Source organism: Aptenodytes patagonicus, chromosome 1, assembly GCF_965638725.1.
Source record: "Aptenodytes patagonicus chromosome 1, bAptPat1.pri.cur, whole genome shotgun sequence".
NCBI lineage: Eukaryota > Metazoa > Chordata > Aves > Sphenisciformes > Spheniscidae > Aptenodytes > Aptenodytes patagonicus.
Genome location: NC_134949.1, coordinates 196,862,652 through 196,888,218, shown reverse-complemented (window position 1 = coordinate 196,888,218; position 25,567 = coordinate 196,862,652). Strand labels below are relative to the sequence as shown.

The 25,567-nt window shown below is 43.7% G+C and overlaps 1 long non-coding RNA gene across 1 annotated transcript; it reads right to left on the bottom strand.

The window, feature by feature from the left end:
• Positions 1-3,365: 3,365 nt before the first annotated feature.
• LOC143173937 (uncharacterized) lies at positions 3,366-20,274 on the bottom strand. The gene is made up of 4 exons (XR_012997850.1): positions 20,219-20,274; positions 8,668-8,750; positions 4,039-4,104; positions 3,366-3,415 (listed from the first exon to the last, which is right to left on the bottom strand). It is a non-coding gene; the product is annotated as an uncharacterized LOC143173937 (long non-coding RNA).
• Positions 20,275-25,567: the final 5,293 nt, after the last annotated feature.

Genomic DNA, 25,567 nt, shown 5'->3' with positions numbered 1-25,567 from the left:
CTCCTCGAAGGCATTCTGGCTTCAGCTGACCTCCTCGGGGACAGCCACGGGCTCTGCAGAAGTGATCTCTAACACCAAAGTTAAGCACTACTTTAAACTGATCCACATAGAACAAGAAATAACCCTATATCGTGCCATGGTTTAATTTTCTCGCTAGTTTTGCACGTGTAGCTTTTCCTCTGCCTGATGGATATGCTTTTCTTCCTCCTGTAACCAGCTTCCTCCAGCTTTGGTTGATTCTGTACTTCAAAGAGTACTTTCTTCCCCCCAGAAAATACGTCCTTACCTTTCTCTCTTTTGTCTCAAGCTTGCTTTGTTTGTCTTACCCACATAATTTCTGTATTTGTCAGGGACTTTATCAGCATGTACCTTTTTGTTGCCTCTCTCAGAGAAATTCCTCTCCTTCCAACCGTAGTCCTTTGCAGCCAAGTCAGAGGGAACTGCTTATCTCTAGGGCGCAGTAAATTCTTTGGGCCACACAGACACCGTGCAGCCACTTCTCAGTGACCAAGTACTTGTCCCACAAGGATGAATACCAGGTAACTTATGTTTTCTGAATGTCACTTACCCTCTATCGGCCTGAAGAGGTCTGGAAGGCCCAGGTTTGCAACGGGGGAAGTGTGCCCATTTCTTCAGAGCACTAAAGGCCCATGAGTGCTGAAGTCTCTGGTGTGCAAAGGGAGCACACGCAGGGGCAACACTGGGAAGTGAAATGCTGTGTAGGGAACCAGAGCTCCTGGAAACCTGAACGAACGCATCTGCCTGCACTTCTGCTTGTAGGACAGGATCTGAACACAGCCATGAGTACGTGCTACCCTCATCCCACTTGAGGAAAGCTGACTGTGCTCTTTCCTGGGCAGACAGTCTCCCTGCCTGGACCATGCAACGGCAGAGGAGGTGTACACTGCTCCTTCTTTCCCTTTAGGAATGGTTAGTGCTATACGGGAGTTTGACCCCCAAACGCAATACGGATCCAGAACCACAACAGTTCCCCCACACAGAGGAAGTACAAAGGTTCCTGAGTGGTGTATATTTTTGTATTTCTACTTTTTGCATTGTCTACTTTTCCCTTCTACACCGTTTCCCTTTCTCCGAGTTGTTTGTCATTTTACAATCCTACCCCGAACACCAGAACAACAGTTATGGTTTTCTGTCTAAAAACATATGCTTTCAGCCAAGATGTCATATATTTTAAACTCTGGTAAGAGCAAAACAAGAGAGAATCCACACTGTGTGTGCCTTCTGCGTCTGCACAGGACTGCTAAGCACTGCAGACTGCACAGGATGTAATGTCAGTCCATGGGGAAAAAAAAGCATAACTACTTGACCCAAACTAGCAGGTAAACTTGATTAGAGAATTGCTACTTCACTACTCCTCTCCTCCTCACATTCCCCCCTACTTCCCTATTTGTCTCCTCCTTCTCAGAGAAATATACTTCTGGGGGACATATCAAATATGTTGCTGTACGATAGCAAATTCTTCACTGAGATCCAGAAAGGTTAGATTTTTACAAGATTTCACTTTTCCAGCAAATCAAAGTACCAGATTTGCATACCACGTTCAAGGGTTTTTTCCCAAAATTAACTATTTAATTTTTTTTTTTCTATTTAGTGTATAGAAATTTCTTTCCCTCAAGATCTGTTTTAAAGCTTTTCCCCCTGTGGCCAGATTAATAGGCCTGCTCTTGTCCACGCGGCTCTCTCTCCTCCCTTCTGTGGTCTTGTCACATGGTCCCTTTTCTCCTTATGAGACATTCACACATATGGTTTCATACACCTGTTCTGCCTGAATTCTGGAACAACAGTTATCCCACTCCCCCAACTGGAGCCCATTAATTGTCTTGAGCCTTGTTCCCCCGTTGGTTGGTTAATCGCCATTTCCATACCCTCAGTAAGCCTCCAGCCTTTGCCCTGTTGCTAGATCATCATCAGTTTATCCAACACAGATTAGTCCATCTTCACAGCACAGGACCCTTTCTCTTTCCCACATCTCATTCTAGATGAAGAACTTTTTGGTATTTCTCTCAAGCTCCTTTCATTTGTTTTTACTTTATTCCTACATATCCTGCCTTCTGAGACACAACTTTCTTTGCTGATCTCTCTTTTTCCTCTGGCCTTGCATTACCTACCAACATCTTTTCTGTGATGATTACCCATCAAATTAGATACGGTGCCTTTCCCAACTATTGTTTTTCTTTTGTTTGGGATATAAGGTCTAGGTCATTTTCACATCTGAAACTTTAAAAACTCTACACCTCCTCCACATTTCAACCCCTTGGCTCCTCAACCCGGATGACTTCAGTAATTAATTCACGTAGTTTATCAAAATTTTCCTCTTCAAAACCAGGAACCTTAACTACAGTCCTACTTCTATTTATTCTTCTATTTAGTGTAAACACAGTAGACTTGTGAGTACTCGTTTCAAAGTTTCTTTTATTTTTATTCTTCCACAGAAGCCACAGTGCTCATCAAAACTAAGTCTAAAATAGGATTGGTTGAGAAGTCATTTAGTGAAGAAGTATTTCATCTACCATGTTTATAGGTACGTTGAGAAATAGGTCCCTACTTCTGCACGCCTTCCTCCAGCCTACATCTAGGAAGCCTAAGTCTCCCATAAAGACATAATTTCCAGTCGTTATTTATTTCTCTAATTATGCTACAGAGATCTCTGTTCATGTCTAGATGATAAAGATGAACTAAGGGCTACAGCAGCCATCTGGAATGATCTGAACAGGTTCTCTTTTAATTAACTTTTTCCAAAGTAATTTCAACACAGACAAATTTTGCGTTAGGCCAGCAATAAATACTAATAATTGCTTTTTTTCTGAGAGAGAATTTATGACACACTGTTTGTTTGAGAAGGCCAGTATACGATATTTTCAGCTCACTCCCAAAGCAATTGCATCACTGGACAGCACAAACCCCAGGGCTGCTGGACTCCTGGCTGCCCTAACACTGGGATACCTCAAAAAAGCAGCCACCTGTGAATCAGGAAGCCTTGGGGCTGGGTAGCCTGAAGGGGCAGCAGCCTGAGGACTCGGGAGGCTTGGGGAGGGGGACCAGAAAGGTCTGATCCTCCGCCAGCCTGACAGGAGGCGAGGGGAAGAAGCCAGAGAGCTGCTAGCCCACTGCACTGACAAGGTGGGAGCTGGCTATGCTAGGGCAGGGGGAGACTTGGCGGGGCGGGGGGGAACCAGAATTTACTCCCTTCTGATTTTGGTGGTGTAGCTTTTGTCCACCTTAAGAGGTGACTTTACCCACGTCGTTACTTACCGCCACGCCGGTGGTCTGATCAGCACAGCGGAGACCCGAGGGTTGGCTGGTGGGGGCGGTGGGGATGGGGCAGCAGCTCCCTGGCTCAGCTGCCTCTGGGGCTTCAGTGGAGCTGATACACCCTGTGGACAGCATCTTCACCCTGCACAAGTGGCATTTTCCAACTGAGCACGGCCCCATCTGAAAACTTTTGACGAGCTCTTGTCTGCAGCGCGCTACCAGCTCCAGTTACCAACAAAATATTTCAAACTTTCACAAACATTAAAAATGTGAAGGAAGACCAGCATTTCAGCCACCAAATGAGTAATACCTCTGAAGCAGACTCAACAAGAAGCTTGTGGGAATTTTTGTCTAGCATTATTTACTACTACAAATTGCATACCAGATCTAGCCTGTTCAGACTGCTGTGCTTGTTACACTAACAGAAAAAAAGCTGAATTCTGGGAGTCTTTTTTTGTTGTGGTGTACTCTCACTCACTTTCGCTAACACAATATGAAAATGATGTCTGGGATTACAATAGCATGATGGAAACTTTCTACTACACTTCAGCGAACCTTAAGGGAAAACATGTACATATGCGCTACAGATATTATGTGCATTTCTAGGAACCCTGTCAAAATTGATCACATGAAAAAAAACAAGACAATTAGGAAGAAAACTGCTTCATCAACTTCTTCCATTACTCATACCATAGCGCAGATGCGAGATCAAAACCAAAAGCGTAATTTTCAAAAGCCTTTTGAAAATTTGGCTGGATTTCCTACCTTGTCACCTCCGTGAGCCACACAGAGAATGAGCAGTCCGTGATCTTCTGAGAAGCAAAACACCACCTAAAGTAGCGAAATGGTTCAGGATGAGTCCAAACACTGAATTTTTTAATTCAAGAACAAACCACATTGTACTTTGCTTATGCATCTGCAAACAGAATAGGATATAATGAAACAGAAAACTCTCCTTGTGGTTTTGTATATATCATCCTTGCCACTTTCATAATTAGAGGACATAGGCTACCATTAAAGTCAATTGCAAAGTTCCCATTGACTTCAGTAGATGTAAACCAGGCATTAATATTATGCTTTTCAGTTTTCTTGAGGTTTAAACACCTCATAAAATAAATTTACAGATGAACTAGTAAATGTACACTTACAAAGAAACCTCCTAAGGAGTCCCCGAAGCCATATTTTTAAATGCCGCTATTCATTCAGTTTATATCGGACAGATTAAGGGACTGTCAAACAAGGGCGCATACATCAAGAACAGCAATAAGAAATGCTGAAAATATACTCCAGAAATATAACTCCAAAAATATCATTTGACATATTTGACAAAACAGACTTAGAAGAGGGTTTTATATTATGCGACATATTTCACAAGCTCAGAAAACCCTATCTATTTATTTATCTGCCTGTCCATTTCAGTGATCTGTAAATGAAAACATGTACAGTATATGCAGCAAGGTTTTTTTTCCAGGAACCCTTTCAAAACCACTCACATAAAAATGCAAGAAAAGCTAATTGAGAAAGAGAGAAAAAGTGAGGGGGGAGAGAGAGTCTAACTGATGAGAAGTCAGAAATACTACCATCCGGAGCTGACATTTTCTTCTATAGAGCTATGTGCCCATTGGGCATAATTTTTGATCTCGCAGACTTTCCACATGTAAAACTCCAATTGACTTCAGTGCAAATGAATGAACTGCAGGATTTAATTAAGCCTGCTGAGGTTTGAAAAACAATCTCATATGCTGTCTGAACATTTCCATGAATTTCAGAGATTTTTGAGACAGTTTGCCTAATTCATTGCCAAATAATCATTTATAAATAATTATAATTATAATGTGTAAATATAAAGAGAAGGTGAACATTAGATGATAAACAGATATAAGGAACTAACAATTACCTAACCTGCCTTGATGAAGGCTTTATTAAATGGAGCGTCATACATGACATTACCAAAGAAAGAGTTGTGATTGATGGGTGACATTTGCACAATCATCTTGTTCCAGATACTACTGGCACAAGCAGAAAGGCTCTTTTGGCAATTAATAACCACCTGAGAAATGTTTGCCCGTTACCACACAGGAGCACGGTAGAAGAGGCAGGGATCCCGTCCAGCTCTCCAGAGCAGAATTCAACTACCTTGACCTGGAGACCTTGTTTTCTTTTTCTACCATGCCCTGCTTCATTCAGAAAATACCTTGCACCTCCTCAACAAGTGAGCTAGAGTTCTGCAGTCATCACCCACCAATTCTCCTCAGTGTTGCTTTATCTCAGAGCAGATCCGTGCTAGACATAGGGATGAAGCCAAATGAGAAAAAACACAGTGCAATCACAAAACTAGAGTCAGTGTTTCAATGCAAACACGTTGGAAGCATACTGAGGCTGCAGAGATCATTCTGTTATTCTTAATTTTAGGATACTTGTCCATGTAACTTGAATATTATCTTAATGAGGTGTTTTGCATATACTTGTTTTTAAAAACAAACCAATAAAGACTATTTCCACTATGTGCATCACACCCACAGAGACCCACCAACCAGGATAGTGCCTTCAGGCCCACACAGACTAATAGAGAAATGGACAGCAAAGAATCACAGAATCGTGGCCTAACTTAGGTTGGGAAGGACCTCAGGAGGTCATGTGGTCCCACGCCCCGCTCAAAGCAGGACTAATTTCAACATTAGATGTGGTTGCTCAGGGCCCTGTTGAGGTTGTCCAACTCTCTATGTGTATTCAGGCTAGTGGCAAAGAGAAACTATGCTGGAGGCTCGCCAACAGCACACGAACAATCAAATTTCAGAGCCCTGAGTTGCATTCCAGCCTAGGAGGGACAGGCTCCCTACTCTCGGTTCCACTGCATAGCATCACTGTAGCTCAAAGTAACGCCCCGGGACAATACTACAGGGGTTGCCTCTGGTTTGGCCTCTGGTGCACCCAGCTAGTGACTGCTCAGTCATTCTGTGAGGACGGTGTATGGAAAGTCTGATCACGGGAAGGAGCTGTGCGAGGCGGAGAAGATGAAATCTTGGGAAATATTTGCTGTTAGGCTTCAGTAAATCTCTATGGAATATTTGGTAACCATGTTTTTTTCCACATCTTGAAACAGTCAACCAAATTTGAAAGGCTTTGTGAGGATGGCAAAAGGCACATACCTGATTCAAAGGCAGAGAAAGGCCTGTCTTTGCTCCAGAACCTTTTAAAATACAGGGGTCAGATTTTTTTTTTACATAAGCAGAAAAACATACTTTTCACTAGCTGCCTTCTTATAAATAGTTCAATCACTTTTCTATTTAAAAATGAAAAAAAACCCAAAACCTAGAGACTGACATTGGATAAAAATAAATTTAGTCTAAATCCATTAAGTTTGGCAAAGTTTTGAAAAAAATGAAAACAAAATCTTGTAACAGGATTTAGGATTGTAGGAAACCTTCCTCATGGGCAGAGCTGCCCGTCCTGCCTGTAATATTGTTTGCTAAGCACTTTAGAATCCGTAGAAGTGAACAGAGCCACATAACTGAAGCTGCTGGATTGCATTTCTCTACTCCCCATTTCTGCTGCAGTATCTTACTGTTAATTATTGTTATAAAGTGCAGCTGGCTGGTGGGAGCACCAGTCAAGTATGTTTTCCTCTGGAACTAAACTCCAGGAAAAGAAAAAATTCTGAATATGCATTGCATCAGGATTAAAGACAAATTTTGAAGTTTGCTTCCAGAGAAAACGCCGGTGCATTTAAACCCTATTAATGTACAGGGGAGGGAGTGCCAAAGGACGAGAGCACTCCACAAATACAGCTGCAATTCCATGAAGTCAGAGCAAGCAGCTCCTTGCCCACAAGATGAGGTAAGTAAGGGATGTAGTGTAACAGCCCACATAACACAAACGGATCTTGCAGCTCTAACTATCTGGGCCGTGAGGCCCCAAAACTAACAATATTAAACATATCATACATATAGCTTTTGTATTCAGCTTGGATTTTATTTGTGGATTTTATTTGACAGTTCTAAATCTTGATTTTTTGAAAGTATTGTTTCTACCATTATTATTAGTAAGGGCTATTACTGAGCTTCCAGTATGCAACATCACTAGCTGGTAAGGGATCACTGATGAATTCTCCATCCTGTCATACTCAGCAGAAAGTTTGCTACTGATTTCAGAGGAGCAAGATTTTCACCCCACAGGAAATCAAGGTAAGTGGGAAATAATACTCATTTCATCCAATTAAATAGTAAAGCTCACACGTTTTCAGGACCTCAGTCCACAGACATTTCCTTTTTCTGTCAGAAAAATACGGTTGGAGGATATGTAACATAAAGTACAAAAAAGGTGCTGTAACACAGAGTGAGACAAGGGGGCCAAAGCTGTAAATTCCTTCCATCGACATGGTAATCTGTATTTGTAAAAGGCCAATATTGAGCAGGCAGTGAAAACAGAAACGCATAACCACATCACATCATTCCACTGCCAGAAACATTCATACTAATTTCCACCATCAAACACACAGTATGATTACTTAGAGGTTTTTTTAACCAATCCTACTTATAAAAACAAAATCCTCAAGATGGTATAACTTCACATTTTCATATTCTGTAACATGAATATACATCAAATTGGCAACAATCTGTACCTTGTGTACAAGCCTCCTTCAGGGTCATTAACACGGAATCAACTCCTTGCAGTAAGTAAACACTTCTTTTTCTTCATTTTTATGTTAAAAACTGAAAACTAATCTTGCAAGCCATTTTGAACCAGCAAAACAGCGTTGACAAAGCAAGTACTGTAGTCTGATATCTTTTATTAGGCCAACTTAGGGTTCAAAAATATGCAAGCCTCCTTGACCACACACAAGTTCATGTATGCAGAACTCCAGGCTGGACCCATAAAATGTATTAAACTACTTGCTTTGTCACTACACATATATATATATATATATAGCATGTATGTATATAATGTATATGCATACACATTTGAAAGGCTTCAGAATAAACTGGTCATTGATACAGTTTTAAAATAACAACTCTGAAGGACTTCTGTGGGTTGGCATGTAATCTTGATATATATCACTGGGTTTAATAAAGAAAATTTAGCAGCACACAAAACAAATCCTGCTTCTGATTTCTAATGAGGTCTGATTCCTATGAAAAAAACCTCATGACTGTTACTAATAGTGTTAGCAACCATAGGTTCTTTTCTGCTACTAATAATAACAATGAGAATACCCGGCAAAGATATAGCACCATGTTTCACATCAAGTGTTTTACCTCGCAATAGCTGTGATACTTCTGGTTGCTTTATGCAGGTAAAACCCAGTCTAAATGGATATGTCTCTTCTGCATAAGAATTCAAATGTTTCTAATGTTGCTATGTGTCCACAACAAGGTGTGTGCATAACCTGCTCACCTCTGCTTTTCCTCCCACGAGCATGTAAACAGATCACCACCCAGTTTTTCAGCGGCTCTCAGTCCACATGACAAGCCTTCCACCTGGGGAACAGAAGGGCTGGTTGTGGGAGGACATACAAAGAACGTATCCAAGAATTACAGTAACAAAGGCAACCACTCTTCTTTCTTCAAGTTCTGGCACCTGTGAAACTCTTTCTGGGTGTTTCATTAGGATTGCAGTCACACCAGCAAATGCGAGCTATTCATTGGAACAAAGACTGAAGAATCAGTGTCCTTCAAGCCTTTGTGCTACCAGCAGGAATACTGCTTCGTAAATGTGAGTATCAGTGATCACGTCGTGTCTCTACAGCCCTCAGCTACTGGAACTCTGCCAGCACATGCTGTGGCGGTACCTTGTCCTCTAGTTGTATACGCCTTGAGATGGGTTGGTGGATCTAATGTGATAACACCAAACGTGGCTCTGATAAAGTCTGCTAACTCGTTTTGAATGAGTTTGAAGTTGATGCTACATCTTTTTAGATTTGATCCTGAACAACAAAGGGTGTTTGAGACCAAAGAGCGTCACAGATTTGCAGAAGAGCATTGTCTGGCTAAGGCAGTACGTTCAAGAAGGATCAACATTTTGATCCTTCTACCAGTGAACTGGGTCATGGGAAAAAATATTGGTAAGTGGATATACTGATTAATAAGAAATCTGAAACCGTCTTTAGAATAAATTTAAGACGTGGCCTCAGTGTTACCCTATCCACCTGAAAATAATATGGAGGATTACACATAAAAGCTAGAACTTTATTTATCCCTGAGCTGAGGTAATGGCTACTAAAAATGTGGATTTCATTGACAGATGATTTAGTGAACATGATGACAGATGCTCAAACGTGGCTCCATTAAAGATAAAAGCAACATGCTTAAATCTCATGAGGAGGGATTTTTTCTTATTGGTAGAGAATGTATGTCAAGACCTTTAGAAACCGAGGAACCACATAATGAGAAAATAACAAAGAATCAGCACTCATAAGTGTCTGGCTGAAGTTCCCACTAAATGGACTTTGATAGATCATTTTTTCCTGACAACAAAGACACCAGAAAGATTGGCTGGATTGTAGCTCCTCACTGCAACCTGTGATGAAAAATACTTCCTGTTGCCAAATGGAAAGCCAAGGAGAGGACTTTCTCCCTAGAAATATGTTTTTTTGCACTTCTAGAGTGAATCTAGTCCAGAGATATCATCTGAGAACATCAACACCATCAGGGGCAGAATGAGGAGATATAGTATCAGACAAAAATATTGGGACATTATGTCCCTTGAAGATGACAGTTTTATCCGTGACTGGGAAGATACTGAAGATCTAAAAACTAAAATTAGTTATGCTTTTGCTTCTGAGAGTTCAACCTCCACTGCCTGTTGCAGTGCCAGCTGCAATGCACTGGCTCAGTCAGCCTCAGTGTTTTGTGTCTGTTTCTTGTTTGGTATCAATGAAGGTGACTGAAAGGCTAGCTAAGAGCTGTCCTCCCTTTCTCTGTGGGCCTCAGTGACAGCAAACTGCTGCTACAGTACTGGTCTTCTGGAAACACTGGTCTTGGGTGCAGCTGATGACAGTGGGTGGCATCAGCCCTCTCATTAACAGGACACTAGAGGAGAGAAACAGATACTTCTAACATGTGGTTCTTCTCATCATAAAGGAAATGTCAAAAACAGGTCAGATGAATAATTCCTCAGAATTATCTGCTCCTTTCCATTAACCATAAACATTACCTAAGGTGACGTGCTTAGACACAAACATCCATATTGCAGACATCTACATTTAGACTAGAAGAATCACACTCTAGATATCTGCATTTCAGAAGAGGAAAACATTGGTGCCTTATGGCACAGATGCACCTAGGAGGTGATATTATCATCACAGTCTTCCACATTACAAAGACTAACAATTCTGACTCCCAAGTCTTCTCTGAGCATTCACAATGAATGACAGACTGCACATTTGGAAGTAATGTGGTCTATTTCTCAAGAGCAGAACATAGATTATGGCCACCATGTCATACTTCTTTTACATACAGCTTAAAGCCTGGGAATTTCATAAAGCTGACCATTAAAAGAAAATGCACATATATTAACTACTATTTTATTTGCCAACAAACACAGAGAAACACCTACTGTAACAAAAAACATAGCAACTATGAAGTACAGTAGTAACAAACTATCCCTAACTAATATATCCAAGCAAACACTAAGGCTGATCTACTCCTTTGCCAAGGAACCAAAAGGCAGAGACTTGCAGAGTTTGGGGCTGCTTTTCACCCTTGGATGGAGTCCTATGGAGAGAAAGTATATGTTCTGTGATTTAACAGACTCAGAGAAAAATAAGCTTTTTATCTTGCTTTGTAACAAGATTCCTCCATAATATTTTCATAATTTAAAACTAGGAGTAGGCAGGTGAGAGGCAGAGCTGTTCCATGTGAACAAAGAGATGAGAAAGGAAGGCGTAATTGGGGCTCCTACTTCCAGTTCCTACTGCACAAAGCTATAAAATTGCTGTAATGTCTTTCTCCGAGAGCTTTATTACGTTATTTCATATTGTCTTCCAAGCTAGAGTAGGCCTACAGACCTCCTTTGATATGTTTACACTGAATTAACACTAATTAATGAATGTCAGCTGACCAAATGTAGATGCCTACATAAGAGTGAGATGAATTGTCTCTAAGGTCCATTGATTGTATTGACTAGTTTGACTACAGAGGGCATTTAGACACCCAACTCACATGTGGACACCTACATTTACCCCAAAGGTAAGCATCTAAAATCTCTCCCAGGCCTCACAACTCTCACTGGCAGATAGGTGAATATTCCAGACTAGCTTAGTAATGAAATAAATGATCTCAACAAAATGGAGAAATGGTCTGAAAACAATAGGAGGCAATTCTACTGTGACAGGAATAAAGCTCTACACTTAGGCAGCACATGAAGGATGGGGGATGATAGGCTAAGGAGCAGTTCTGAGAAAAATACCCTAGGATTATAGCTGAATAAACTGAAGATTAATCAACAGTGACATTTTGTTATGAAAAAAGCAGTCATAATATGATGGGATGTACACCTGACAAGGCATATGAAGGAATCCTTCCATTCTGTTTAGCACAGGTTACATCGCATCCAGTTTTGGGCACTGCACATCAGGGAAGATGGAAAATAAAAGTAAAGCTGCAAGAATGGCTGGAGGTCAAGAAAAATAAGTTATTCTCAAGCCATTTCAAGTCAAGATCCAGAAGAGGTAGCAATGGGCTTAACTTGCAGCAAAAGAGATTCAGGTTACAGATCAGGCTTGTACATATAATTTGCATATGACAAAAAGGACAGTTTTCTAAAATGATTAAACACTGGAGTGAACCACCTTGAGAGGTTCTGAAATGTCCATTCTTGGAGGTCTTGGAAAGCAAGTTAGTCAAATACCTGTTAAGGAGAACATAGGTATATTTAATTCCACCCTGATCAGAGGGAAGGAGTAGATGACCTCAGATCTGCTTTAGCACTGCTTTCTAGAATTCTGTGATAACAACCCATTTTAGAGATACAGAAGCAAAAATATGACTACAACAGTGTGCCATATCCAGAATTAGGATACACTGACTTATCTCATTATTTTAAATAACACCAGCCAGTAATATTGAGCTATTCTTAAGACAAAAACATTCTCTCTTAAATAGCCACATTTTTAAAATAGATCATAGAATCATAGAATAGTTTGGGTCAGAAGAGACCTTTAAAGATCATCTAGACCAACCCCCCTGCCGTGGGCAGGAACATCTTTCACTAGATCAGGTTGCTCAAAGCCCCGTCCAACCAGACTTTGAACACTTCCAATGATGGGGCATCCACAACTTCTCTGGGCAACCTGTGCCAGTGTCTCACCATCCTCATCATAAAAAATGTCTTCCTTATGTCCAATCTAAACCTACTCTCTTTCAGTTTAAAACCATTGCCCCTTCTCCTGTCACTACAGGCCTTGGTAAAAAGTCTCTCTCCATCTTTCTTACAGGCCCCCTTTGTATATTGAAAGGCCTCAATAAGGTCTCCCCCGAGCTTTCTCTTCTCCAGACCAAACAACCCCAACTCTCTCAGCCTCTCCCCATAGGAGAGGTGTTCCAGCCCTCTGATCATTTTGGTGGCCCTCCTCTGGACCCACTCTAACAGATCCATGTCTGTCTTGTACCGAAGAACCCAGAGCTGGACGCAGTACTCCAGGTGGGGTCTCACCAGAGCAGAGTAGAGGGGGAGAATCACCTCCCTCGACCTGCTGGCCACAGTTCTTTTTATACAACCCGGGATACAGTTGGCTTTCTGAGCTGCGAGCACACATTGCCAGCTCATGTCCAATTCTTCATCCACCAGCACCCCCAAGTCCTTCTCTGCAGGGCTGCTCTCAATCCATTTATCCCCCAGTCTGTATCGATACTGGAAATTGCCCCGACCCAGGTGCAGGACCTTGCACTTGGCCTTGTTGAACCTCATGAGGTACACATGGGCCCACTCCTCAAGCCTGCCAAGGTCCCTATGGATGGCCTCCTTTTCCTCTAGTGAATCAACTGCACTGCTCAGCTTGGCGTCATCTGCAAACTTTCTGCGGGTGCACTCAATCCCACTGTCGATGTCGTTGATGAAGATATTAAGTAGTATTGGTCCCAGTACAGACCCTTGAGGGACACTACTCGTTACTGGTTTCCACTTGGATATTGAGCCATTGACTAACTCTTTGGACACAGCCATCCAGCCAATTCCTTGTCCATCTAACAGTCCATCCATCACACCCATATCTCTCCAATTTAGAGGTAAGAATGTTGTAGGGGATTGTATCAAAGGACTTACAAAAGTCCAGGTAGATGACATCCGTAGCTTTTCCCTTGTCCACTGATGCAGTCACTCCATTGTACAAGGCCACCAAATTAGTCAGGCACGATTTGCCCTTGGTGAAGCCATGTTGTCTCTCTCTAACCACCTCCCTGTCTTCCATGTGTTTTAACATATCTTCCAGGAGGATCCGCCCCGTGATCTTACCAAGCACAGTGGTGAGACTGACTGGTCAGTAGTTCCCAGGGTCCTCCTTTTTACCCTTTTTAAAAATGGGAGTGATGTTTCCTTTTTTCCAGTCACAGGGGACTTTGCCTGACCGCCATGATTTTTCAGATATAATGGAGAGTGGCTTGGCAACTACATTGGCCAATTCCCTCAGGACCCTGGTGTGCAGTTCTTCAGGTCCCGTGGACTTATATATGTTCAGTTTCCTCAGGTGGTCTCAAACCTGATCTTCACTAACAATGGAAGGTCCCTGAGAGATGTGAGAAGAGAGATTACCATTGAAAACTGAGGAAAAAAAATTGTTGAGTACCTCAGCCTTCTCCATGTCGGTTGTCACTAGTTCTCCTGTCTTATTTTTCGGGGGGGGGTGGGGGGTGGGGGGGGATACCACTTGCAAATTAAAAAAAGTGCATAACTACGTTATTGTTGAATCTGTAAATACAAACTGAGGAATTCCATAATTTTAATGTATAAAAAGCATTCTTGCATTTACAGCCACATTAATTACTTAGTATAGTAAATATATGTACATTACGTAGCAAATAGTGATACAAAACTGTGCATGCAATTTCATGCAGTATTTTTGTATCTTTTTTAGTTGCCTGTAAATCCCCTGAAACAAAGATACCAAAGAAAACTTGAAAGAATGCGGCAGTATCGTCTCTGTCATATGTAAAGATCACTTTCATTTTCTTCAGTGACTTCCCTGCAGAATAATGTTGACACAGACCCAGAAGTATGATCTCATTCTTTGACCTTTACAAAACAGATGGGTTGGGGGATCACCATGAAAACTGCAACTTCATAATCTTCTAACATGGTTCAGAAACAATGCCGATCATTTGCACTGAATTAAGGCAATTTTCTGACATTATATTTCAATGACCTTGTGTCCAGGGTCGAAAAAATACCTTATAATTTGTTCTAGATGGCCCAAGCATATACCCACTACTTCTGTGGGGTCCTATGGCAATACTACAGAGCCTTCCAGCAAAGCAATGTTTGGGAGGAGGAGAAGTATAAACACAGCAATTAACATTTTAAAGCCAAGTGTTCTTCTACGTCTGTGTGGGCTTCACCTGCCTATGCTTCTTCCTTTCTGCAATGAATTGTCTTGATATTGTTATCTATTTCTTAGGAGTTATTACCAAGTTTTAGAACTCAATTGAATTTCCCAATTCAGTTTCAGGACAGACAGTCTTACCTGCATCATAGAACTCTGGGGAAAAAATCTAGCATAAATGGTGTGTCTCATGCTCTTCATACTGCTATAGTTGGATACATACAACGGCTCTTCTCTGTGCCTTGGGAAAACCCCCTTGAAAATTGTTGTTCAATCCAAAAGCACATTGGGCTTTTACATACCAAGCCTAAAAGAGTAGTCACACATGCCACCAGACTTTAATATTCATGACCTTATAAATTAACAAGGTCATCAGATCTATCAGGTTACAATAAAATCTCCACGCCATTTTTAGCTTCTATAGCCCCTCAAGCAGCAACGTAGAAGCCAGCGGCTCCGGGTCAGGCACTGTCTTCTGGAACTCCATCAGTGACACTCACCATCCAGACCCACAGATATTGTAGCACAGAGAGTTTAGCTCTGTTACCAGGTCAAAGACATGCCAAGGATTTGTCCACACAAGGCACTTTGAGAAAATTAATCTGAATCAACCAAGTGAAGTAAACTATATTGGATTTAAGCTCTGAGTAAGTATCTGCACAGATGCTTAATACTATTTAGTAAATCTGCATTAGAAATCTTTTGAAATTAAGTTCTATGTCTCACAGATAGGACTTTTTGATGCCAAGAACTCTGACAGTGGCAGTTTCTTAATAGGAACTCCCTAATGCAAGCCATAAAGCCTTCCTTCTTCTTAAGATTTTTTCAGGGCTGGGAGAGGCTCTATCTAAACCTGCAATTCTTAACTAGGCAACAAGAGGAATGATGGCAGTTATGAGAGAATTGATATATCCAGCAGATAAAAAGCTCATTATTATATATGGGGTTATAATGAGAGGCATTTGCATACCGTACATTTAAATAGTGCCCTGCTGATATAAAGCTTTCCTAAAATTCAAATCAATGGGGCATTCCCAATGTGGAGATTTTGCCTCCCTTTTCATAACAACTAATAGATACCAGAAGTGATTCGTCATGCACCTGACATAAAAAGCAAAAATTGCATAACAACATTAGACATCTAAAACACAGATGTCTACTTCTGACCTGTCAGATCATGCTCTACACAAATGGGTATTTCTGGGCACAACGCCTCTCTAAAACAGATTAGATGAATTATATACTCAAAGTACTTCTCTCTTCTGACTATAAAGAAGTGTGATGTGACATGGTGTACACTGTAGAGCTGTAAAGATAAATTATATTAATATGTATCAAGTTTTCCCTAATGTTTGTTTCATCTTGGCGTGGCCTGCTGAGGATGATCAATTTAATGACTGTAGGTTTCAGATCTCTGGCTGCATGTTGTATTTCCCTTGTCCTTGTGTAGGACATTTTCAGTGCATTTTCATCACATATCTGAATGAAAGTCATATTTTAATGGTTTCTTTTTTCTTTTGGTGTGTTCCAAAGATCCAACTGTTTTCAAACACTAGTGTCTCAAGACACTAGTGTCTCAAGACACCATACTCACCTGTAGAAAAGACGGATGGAAAAAGGCTCTAGGGCAGTGTCCCACATCAGATTGCTCTAGCAGCCCCACTGCCCAGACTGTGACACCACATTAACCCTGACAGATGTACTTCAGCTTGTGAGCCCCACTTCTCCGGTTTGATTTCAGTCAGGTTGGCACCTCCCCTCATAGGCAGTGCCTTCACTTGAGGCCATAGTTTGGGAACTGCTGCTCCAGGCCTCATAAAGGCTTGAATTAAGTGTATATAGTTTTTTCTGGATAATACTAGGTGGTGACATACTAATCTAGTTTCCTGCTGCAACAGGATAACAGATGGGAGAAGCAGAAGGTGTCATACCTTGACTGTTTTTGACACTGACATGTATTATTCTTCTACTTAAGACAGAGAAACAGAGTTTAGAGGAAACTAGTATAGGATGAGTACAAACTGGCTGGGAAGTCATTCACCAGAAGCATTTATCAATGGCTAGTTACTGAAATGGAAGGATGTATAGAGTGGGATTCCCCAGGAATCTGTGCTAAATTTGGGGCTTCTCAGTATTTCCATTAACAACCTGAACGAGGGAAGATAAAATATGCTTATTCGTTACTGCAGATAATCCCATGCTAATAGAGGCTGCCAGCTCACTGGAAGATAGGACTGAAATTCAGATTATCTTGAAAAATTGGAGAAATAGTCTTAAAAATAGGTAGCAAATCAATAAGGACATATGCAAAGTCCTGCACTTTCACACTGCACAAATACAGGCTAGGCATGAATTGGTAAGACAGCAGCCCCGTAGAAAGGAGCTAGGGGAGCACAGCCAGGATATAATCAACTGCGCTGCTTCAATTAAACAAAAAAAGCAAACCCCATAGTGGGACACATAAAGAGTAAGACAGCCTTTAGAAGACTTGAGTTGTCTGCTTGCTCAGCAGCGGCAAGCTCTTAGCTGGAATACTGAGTCTAGTTTGAGATATGGGAAAAGAGAAATTGGACAGAGTTCAGAAAAGAGAGAGAAGAATTGTCAGAGGTCAAAAAAAAATATGACACCTACGAAGAAAAAGCAAAAGGACTGGCATGCTTTAGTCTACAGATGACTACAGAAAACACGCCAAAAAAAGACTTCCAACATGAAGGATGGTTAAACACTGGCATAGATTGCATGAGGGGTGTGTGAAATCTCCATCCCTGGATGTCTTTAAGAACAGGCTAGACAAATGGGAAAGACAGAGGGATAGCGGGTCATCAAGGCATAGGGAGAGGTTCAATGATCTCTGAGGTCCCTTCTAACTATTTTCTAGGATACAGTCATTCTGCACCTTCTAAACTTTTTGTTGTGAGTAGCTGTGTTTAGTGTAATTGTGCAAAGACCAGCATTTCTCATTCAGCGTCCTTGGAGCTGAATGAACCTGAGCTTTTTACTTGTTATAAATTCAGTAAGTCCGCTAGTTCTCAGAGTTCACTGCACTAAAGCTAAGGCAGTTAGACAGCCTGCTTTTATAATGCTTTCATTGAATAAATTTGCAAAGCTGCTACCTAGAGTCTACATTATTGCTCAGCACCACTTTGTTAATTTGGAATCCAGATCTGGTGACTGATTTAGGAAAACAGTTCAGCTAATCCCTAGTGAATAGAAATCCTCAGCCTAAGATTGTATGGCTCACCAGATTCCCACACGTGCAAATGCAGCAGCTGCCTTGCAAAGGGAAGTTAAAATATCAAGTACAAACTTTAGGGGGTTTTCACATGACTTGCTTATTTTCCTTCCTCAGAGATCTAGGGCTCCAAAAAGAAGGAGTAGAGACAATCACAAACTTTCCCAGTAGACGACTTTTGTAGTAAGGTGGCAAGTGCACGTATGTATTCTAGAAAGCTCCTTGAGGGCAGCAATTCTGGCAGGAGAACGTTCAGAGCTACTGTCAAAAAACCTAATTCTGCTAATTAGCCTTGTCTCGTTTCTTCAGTCAGCCAATACAATTAGCATGGATACCCATGTGATATCAATAACCTATATATTTTAAACTATTTCCACGTAATTGCCTTCTGCATGATAAAACACATTCAGGCAGAGTACTATGAACTACAGTTCCTCAGTGAGAGCTTTTGGGAGGGCGTTTGTTGTTATGGGAAGGCCCCTGTGCAGATTGCTTCCTGCCTGATAGGAAGCCCTTGATTGACCCACAATCTGTTGAGCTTTGGGAGACCACACAAGGCCCATTTCTTCACTCAAACTTGGCATGAGGTGAGCAAGCAGCTGATTTTCCTGGGATGTTGAGATAGGCCAGTCGGTCAGACGTATGTTATATACTGTACCTGCTCCTGCAGTAGCCATCCAAATTCAGAAATAAATGAATAAATGTAATGAAAGTAACTATTTTAATTATGACAACAATGAAAAGTCATTTCTTCCTCAAAATTATTATAAAGACGTAATAAATGCTCTCAGGTAAGTCCTTCTGAGTGGCACTGCATTACTGAATGGTTCTAGTGCAGCTGAAATTAGTTTCTACTGAAGTCAAGCACAAAACTTCCACCTACCCATACTCGTGAGAATATTCCTCAACTACGATTCTTTCTGTTGTCGTATTATTTACAATATGAGTTTTGAGAGCATTATGTAATTTGCCCAGTTATAGATTGATTTATATATGACCCTGGATAGCTCAGACGCATGCTTCCCTCATTTCATTCTTGCTGTGCCATCCCACCCCACTTTTTTTTCACTTTCCCCGTCCCATACTTTCTTTCACTGTTTCTGAGATTTCTTCTTTTTCCTTCCAAATGAAGTTGTGTGGGATTAACCTTGGAGGCTCCAAGTACCTTTTCAACAGACTGATGCTTCTCTCCTGTTCTCAGGAGCTAAGAGATTTACTTCTACAACACTCCCACCTCCTGCCAATTACAAAATGGAGCTCAGTTCTCTAACAGTGCAGTGCAGGACACTAGACCAGAACAGCTGAAATCCCTTCATTAGAAGCAGGATATTCTTGTCCAGGGTTACTTTCTAGTAAATGTACATTTACAGATGCAATGAGAGATCTTTGATAAAACGCCTAAGAAAAAAATGAGGTTCAAAATCTAAAGCTACTCAGATACTTACCTCCTACTACCCAACAAGAAATATTTAAACGGCAGTCAGATGCCCAAGGATCCCAGGTGACATTTGGGGATCCAGGCCTGTGGTCCCATCTGAGCTATCCAAGCACCAAATAATGCAAGATGCTCTCAGATGGATGAGAATCTCATGTGGAAAACTTTGCCAAAGTTTCTGAACTAAACATACTTCTGAGCAGTGAATTAGGTGTTGCTGGTCTGTTTCCTGAAATGTCTATCAGAGATAGCCGATGTGTACTAGAAATGGTTGTGTGTTACATGTGGAAAGCAAGGGTCTGTACAAAGATGTGTTGACTGTGTTAACTTAGTTATAGTTTTTGTGGTGTCCCGTGTAGTTGAGCCACTCACTTGAGCTGTGGCAAGCTGCACTTACTAAAATAAGGTAACTATTTTGTGATGAGCAAATACTTTCTGAATATCATTTTACATTGACATGCTTTTAATAACTAACAAGACTTCCTTTTCATATAACATTTTATAATTCTTATCTGTCTCGCTTACATCCTTAGGCCATCGTGGCTATGACATGACTATCGCATTTTATAAGCATGCTACAACTCTCCATAATCACTGCAAGTCAGTATACAGAATTGCTATAATGAGTTAGACGGTTTCTGGACTCCCCCAAAATGATCTTACCTAAGTAAGCTTTATAAGCCAAGTAGGCAACATACAAACAAGAACAGGGTGTAACAGCTGATAAAAAAATTTTTAAACATACCTATTAAAGTGCAGAAATGCTAATCCTGAGGACACACTCTTCTCCTTCAGACGCTTTCCCCAACACCCTTTTGTTTCTTTGTGGGGAAGAATGACTGCAATATAAGGAAAAAGAGACATAACTGGCACAGATGCTACCATATCCAGACTTCAGGGATCTAGCCTCTTAAGGTAGGATACAAAGTCCCAAATCAAGTGCTTCAATTTGCTGTGAAATACGTGAGAAAATCTGGAGTGACAAATACGTAGTTGCACATTAAGTCACGTAGAGTTAGGTGATGCCACAGGCCAGGCATGTGAAGCTTCTGAAATCTCATTTCTCTCTAGAGTTTGCACACCTTGAAGCAACAACTCAAAACCAGTTTGAATTCTAGGCTGGAACCTAGGACTGTCCTTAAGCACTGAGCATTGCTAGTGTAAGTGAGCACTTCAGCCGGAGCAGTACTGTTACATTTGCACACTGCAAATCTGCCCGGCCACAAACATACATTTCACTACCCAAACTACTTTCATTTCTCTCTATGCAGATGTACATTACAGATATTGAAAAAAGTTTCTCCATATATTAGCCCTTTAGTACACTAATCATTTTGGTTACTTTTCCCTGAATTCCCTCTTGAGCACTTATTAATTTATGACTGAAAAGTAATTAAAATGAGGAAATATACATTCAGATGTATGCAGAGAAACATTTTTTTCTCTATTTACTCTTAATTTACATCTTGATGAGTCAAATCCCCACCGTTACATTGCCAAGTCAAATAAAATTTCACCGGCGATTAAAGTTGTCCTGTGGGGATTGTACAAAACACACATCTTAAATGAATTTGGTCGTCTAAATGCACACGGCCAAAAAAGGACTGTATTTTATATCTCTAAGCAAAAGTAATGAAGAAAACATCTTTTCAGAGCCACCGGCATTTCAGAGTGCAAATAATTTTCAATTTCAATAGATGAGTATTGATATCTTTGATATAACTCTATATATAACTCCATATAATAAGTCTAAACTATTCTCCTGGAACCATTGTCCCACACAGAGATACATAAGGTACTCCGGCAGCTTTCAGCTTGCTTGGGATCTCTAAAAGGCCACGGCTGAGATGCAAACATAACTCTACTTTTACAAAATAACTTAAAAGTTTATGACAGTTTTTTATTTTTGTCTTTTGCCCTTTAGTTTCCAGCTAACGGGCCCGATTCTGCCACCACAAAGGAACGGGCAGAACGAGGTCTGTTAGCCGGGAGCGTTTCGGGCCGCCACCGAGCTGGAGGGGGAACCGCCGGTGGTGCCGCTCCGGCTGACCCGCACGGGCGGACCGGAGCCGGCGGCGCGGGGGGCGGCGGCCCGGCGTCTCCGGGAGGGGGGGGGAAAAACCCCAAACGAGGGAGGAAACCACAAGGTGTATTGGGTGCAGCTGTAGAGAAGCCAGAAGGGGTTGATGTTATCAGCCGCCTTTTCGAGCTCTGGGCTAGATACTGATCTTTACATGGAAGAGATGCGGACACTTCTTGAACGCCGCAGCACGACAGCCCCGCGTTACCGGAGAGCACGGAGAGAGGCGGCGGCTGGCCGTGAGGAGCCCTGGGAGAGCTGCGCGGAGAGCCCGGGGCCAGCTCTCGCAGGCCAGCCCTTCCCCGCACGGTCCTTCCGCAGCGGCCGCCCAGAGGGCGAGGCGAGGCGGGCCGGGGCCGAGGCCGGGACCGGGGCAGCGGGTGTCGCCGGTGCAGTCTCCGCTAGGAGCCGGGGGAACCGAGGCCGAGGCTCAGCCCCTCCGCGGCCCTGCCCCAGGTGCGGCGGCGGTGCCGCAGGCAGCTGCCCCCCCTCCCTGCCTCCCCTCCCCTGCCCTGCCTCCCCCCCGACCCGGCTCGGCTGCTCGCTCCTCCCGGCGCTGCCGTCTCCCAGCCTGCCCAGCACTGCCCCAGCTGTCCCGGCACCGTCCCGGCACAGTCCCAGCACTGTCCCAGCACTGTCCTAACTGTTCCAGCATTATCCCAGCACTGCCCCAGACTGTGCCAGGACAGTCCCAGCAGCATCCCAGGATGTCCCAGCACTACCCTAACTGTCCCAGCACTGTCCCAGACTATGCCAGAACAGTCCCAGCCTGCCCCAGCTTTGTCCCAGCACAGTCCCAGCACCGTCCCAGGATGCCCCAGCACTATCCTAACTGTTCCAGGACTATCCCAGCGCTGTCCCAGACTATCCCAGCACCGTCCCAGACTGTGCCAGGGCAGTCCCAGCCTGCCCCAGCTTTGTCCCAGCACAGTCCCAGCACCGTCCCAAGATGTCCCAGCACTATCCTAACTGTTCCAGGACAGTCCCAGACTGTCCCGGCACTGTCCCAACTGTCCCAGCATTGTCTCAGCACTGTCCCAGGACAGTCCCAGCGCCGCCCCAACTGCCCCAGCACTGCCCGAGCACAGTCACAGACTGTCCCGGCGCTGTCCCAGACTTTCCCAGCAGAGTCGTAGACTGTCCCAGCATAGTACCAGCACTGTCCCAGCACTGCCACAGCTCCTCCGCGGGTACCCATCTTCCTCCCACGCGTCCCCCGGGTTGCCTTAGGGAGAGGCTCGCCCCCCGTGTACCAGCCAGGCGGCACGAAACGGAGGGACTCGGCGAGTGCACCCCTCGTGACAGTCCCAGAGCCCCGTGAGGGTTAACCGTGCCCCGAAACGGCTCGTGGCCACTGCCATAGAGGCACAAACGGGAAAAGGAGCCGGGGGCTCTGCCGATGGGACCCATAAGTTGCTTTGCAGCCCAGCTGTAGTGTTTGCAGAGTTACCGTGCGCAGGGAAACGCCAGCAACGCTTCAGCCCCCCCAGGAAAGTCCGAGCACGGACAAATCCGCAGCTCGGGGTGTCAAGTTCGCAGAAAATGGCCGAACACAAATTTCTTTTGCATTTTCCTCCCGGAAAAAAAAGAAAAAAAAAAAGCTGAACCCACGAGATAAATGGGTGTCTGGTGGTAAATACTGACCAGCAGCAGCAGCTGGAGACGAATCACCACACCGCCAGCATTTCAACTGCAGCGTTTAGAGGAGAGGGGGAGAAAAGCGAGATCTCCGGGCTGCCGCAACTGCCTGCACGCCCACCGGTTTCACTGGCTCGAGTGTCTGCGAGAAAAAGATAAGAGGCTGGTGCAGAGAAACAATTGGGGGGGAAAAAAAAAAAAAACAAACGCAACTAAGAAGCACTAATGACTTGAAAGTAGTTGCAGCCCTGCAGAACTGCTCGTCCCGGCCGGGGAGCGCAGCGCAGGTGGCAGCGGGTGGCGGTGCAGCGCTCGGCGGTCCCCGGTCCCTCTGCCCCGCCCAGGGCGGCCAAGGGGGCACGGGGGGAGCGGGGGAAAACGAATACCGGCCGCAGGGAGACCCCGCTGCCGGGGGGCTCGCCCGCTGCCCCGCGGGGAAACCTGCGGGCGATGGAGACGGCGCCTCGGCGGTGCCCACGGACCGCAGGACAGGCGGCGGTTAAAGGAGGGCTCCCCCGCTCTCCGAGGGTGATCGAAAAGGAAAGTCTGAAATTCCCCCAAACACACGCGGTTTGGGTTCAGCGGCGCGGGATGGAAATGGCTGTCATTAACCACCAGGTCCTGAAAGTTCTTCTTGCTTTTCAGGGAGCCAGAAGTTACTTTGACACGAGGTGGTGTCATCATCGTTTCTGCCTTTACGTATTTCCAATACACCGGAAAGTTTCCATCCGAGCAATTTGAACATTTTACAGTAACTACTCATTTTCCCGGAAGCCAAAACTAGCCTGGGAAGCAGATCCGCAGCGGGCTGCCAGCGGCTCTCCACCCCGCTTCGCCTGACCAGTGGAGACATGGCTCCAGCGCCAGGACCCCACTCCGGCACCCGGCCCCGCCACTGGTAACCTCCCTGGGAGCAGAATCGGGCCCCTCGGGAGCTCGGTGTCTTCCCCGGACGAGTAAATAACCGAGAAGAAGCAACTATGGCACTTGAGATAGTTGCTTGAAAAAAAAACCAGTTGAAAAAAACACTTGGGGGAAAAAAAAAAAACCAGTTGTTGCTGCTTTTTTACGGCGATATTCCAGCCTTTTCCGACTCTCTGAACTTTTTTGCTTAATTGCACCGTTTACTTTCTGCTAAAAGGAGGTGATTCTTCGCTTCTTTCTCTATGTTAAATAACTCCTTATGTGCCGGGAGAAACAAAAGTACCAGCAGACACCCAAGGTGCCGAGTATTTGCGTTTGGTATTTTTTAACGACGAGATTTAAAATCGCTTAATTTAATTATGCCAAATAGGAAGGTAACATAGGCGTCTGTAGAGCTCAGACTACCTGAATTTACACCCAAATCTACGCGAAGTTTGACGCGAGATGAAACCGGAAGCCCCGGTGCCGCTGGGGCGGGAGAGGGACCGGGGGGGGGACACACATAAAAATATGGGCTTGGGAACCTCCGCGAGGAAAAGGGTGTCCGAAAACAGGACGCTCAGAAACCTGACATCGAGGGGATGAGCTGCATGTTGAGCCTGGCAGGAAAGCGAGCCGTCACACAGAGATTTAGTTATTATCAGCCAAATCTTTGGACTGGGGAACGAAAAGGGGAAAGATATATAACATTTGCGGCTGGAGAGACGCGAGCTCCCCGGCCCCCCGGCCCCGGTGCCCGGCAGCCCCTCTCCGGCCAGGGGCGGCTCGGGGGCCACGGGGGGGCATTTCCGAAATGACACCCCCTGCTCTTGGCCACAGCTCTGAAATAATTAAAGTTTAAAAAAAAAAATTAAAAAAAGATAAAAAGAAAAAAAAAAACCAAACCAGGGAAAGACAAGTCGTCGCTGGGACACCGCTATCCATACCCAGGTCACTGTGTTTCTTTCGCTAAGGGTTGTCATTATTTGCTGTATATATCCTCCCGCCAGTCATACCTGACGAGCACGTTTTAAAGCCTCCGCTAATTTACACAGAACAAAGACACTTTCCAGCTACGCTAGGAAAGAAAAAAAGGGGGGGGGGGGGGGGAACACACAACCTCGGCTCAATTAAAAATAACGATTTTGTCCTTGGACAGCTACCAGTTCTTTGCTCTTACCGTCCCGGGACTTGCATTCAACCTCGGTAACACCCTGAAAGGCTGCAATCATTTTGCATACATTGCATCGTACCCTTCCAGTCCTGCAATACAGAGCAGTACCGACCTGACAGCAGGCTGCTCAGATAGCTAGTTTGTTCAGTAAAAGAAAGGTGATGAGGCGCACGGGGTTAATTAAATCTTGCAGAGATCCAGTTGGTATGAGCAAAAATCATCCAGTCTTTAACAACCTGGTTGCACACGCTGGATATAGACAACGATGTCTGAAAAAATAATTACGAAATTACGCAGCT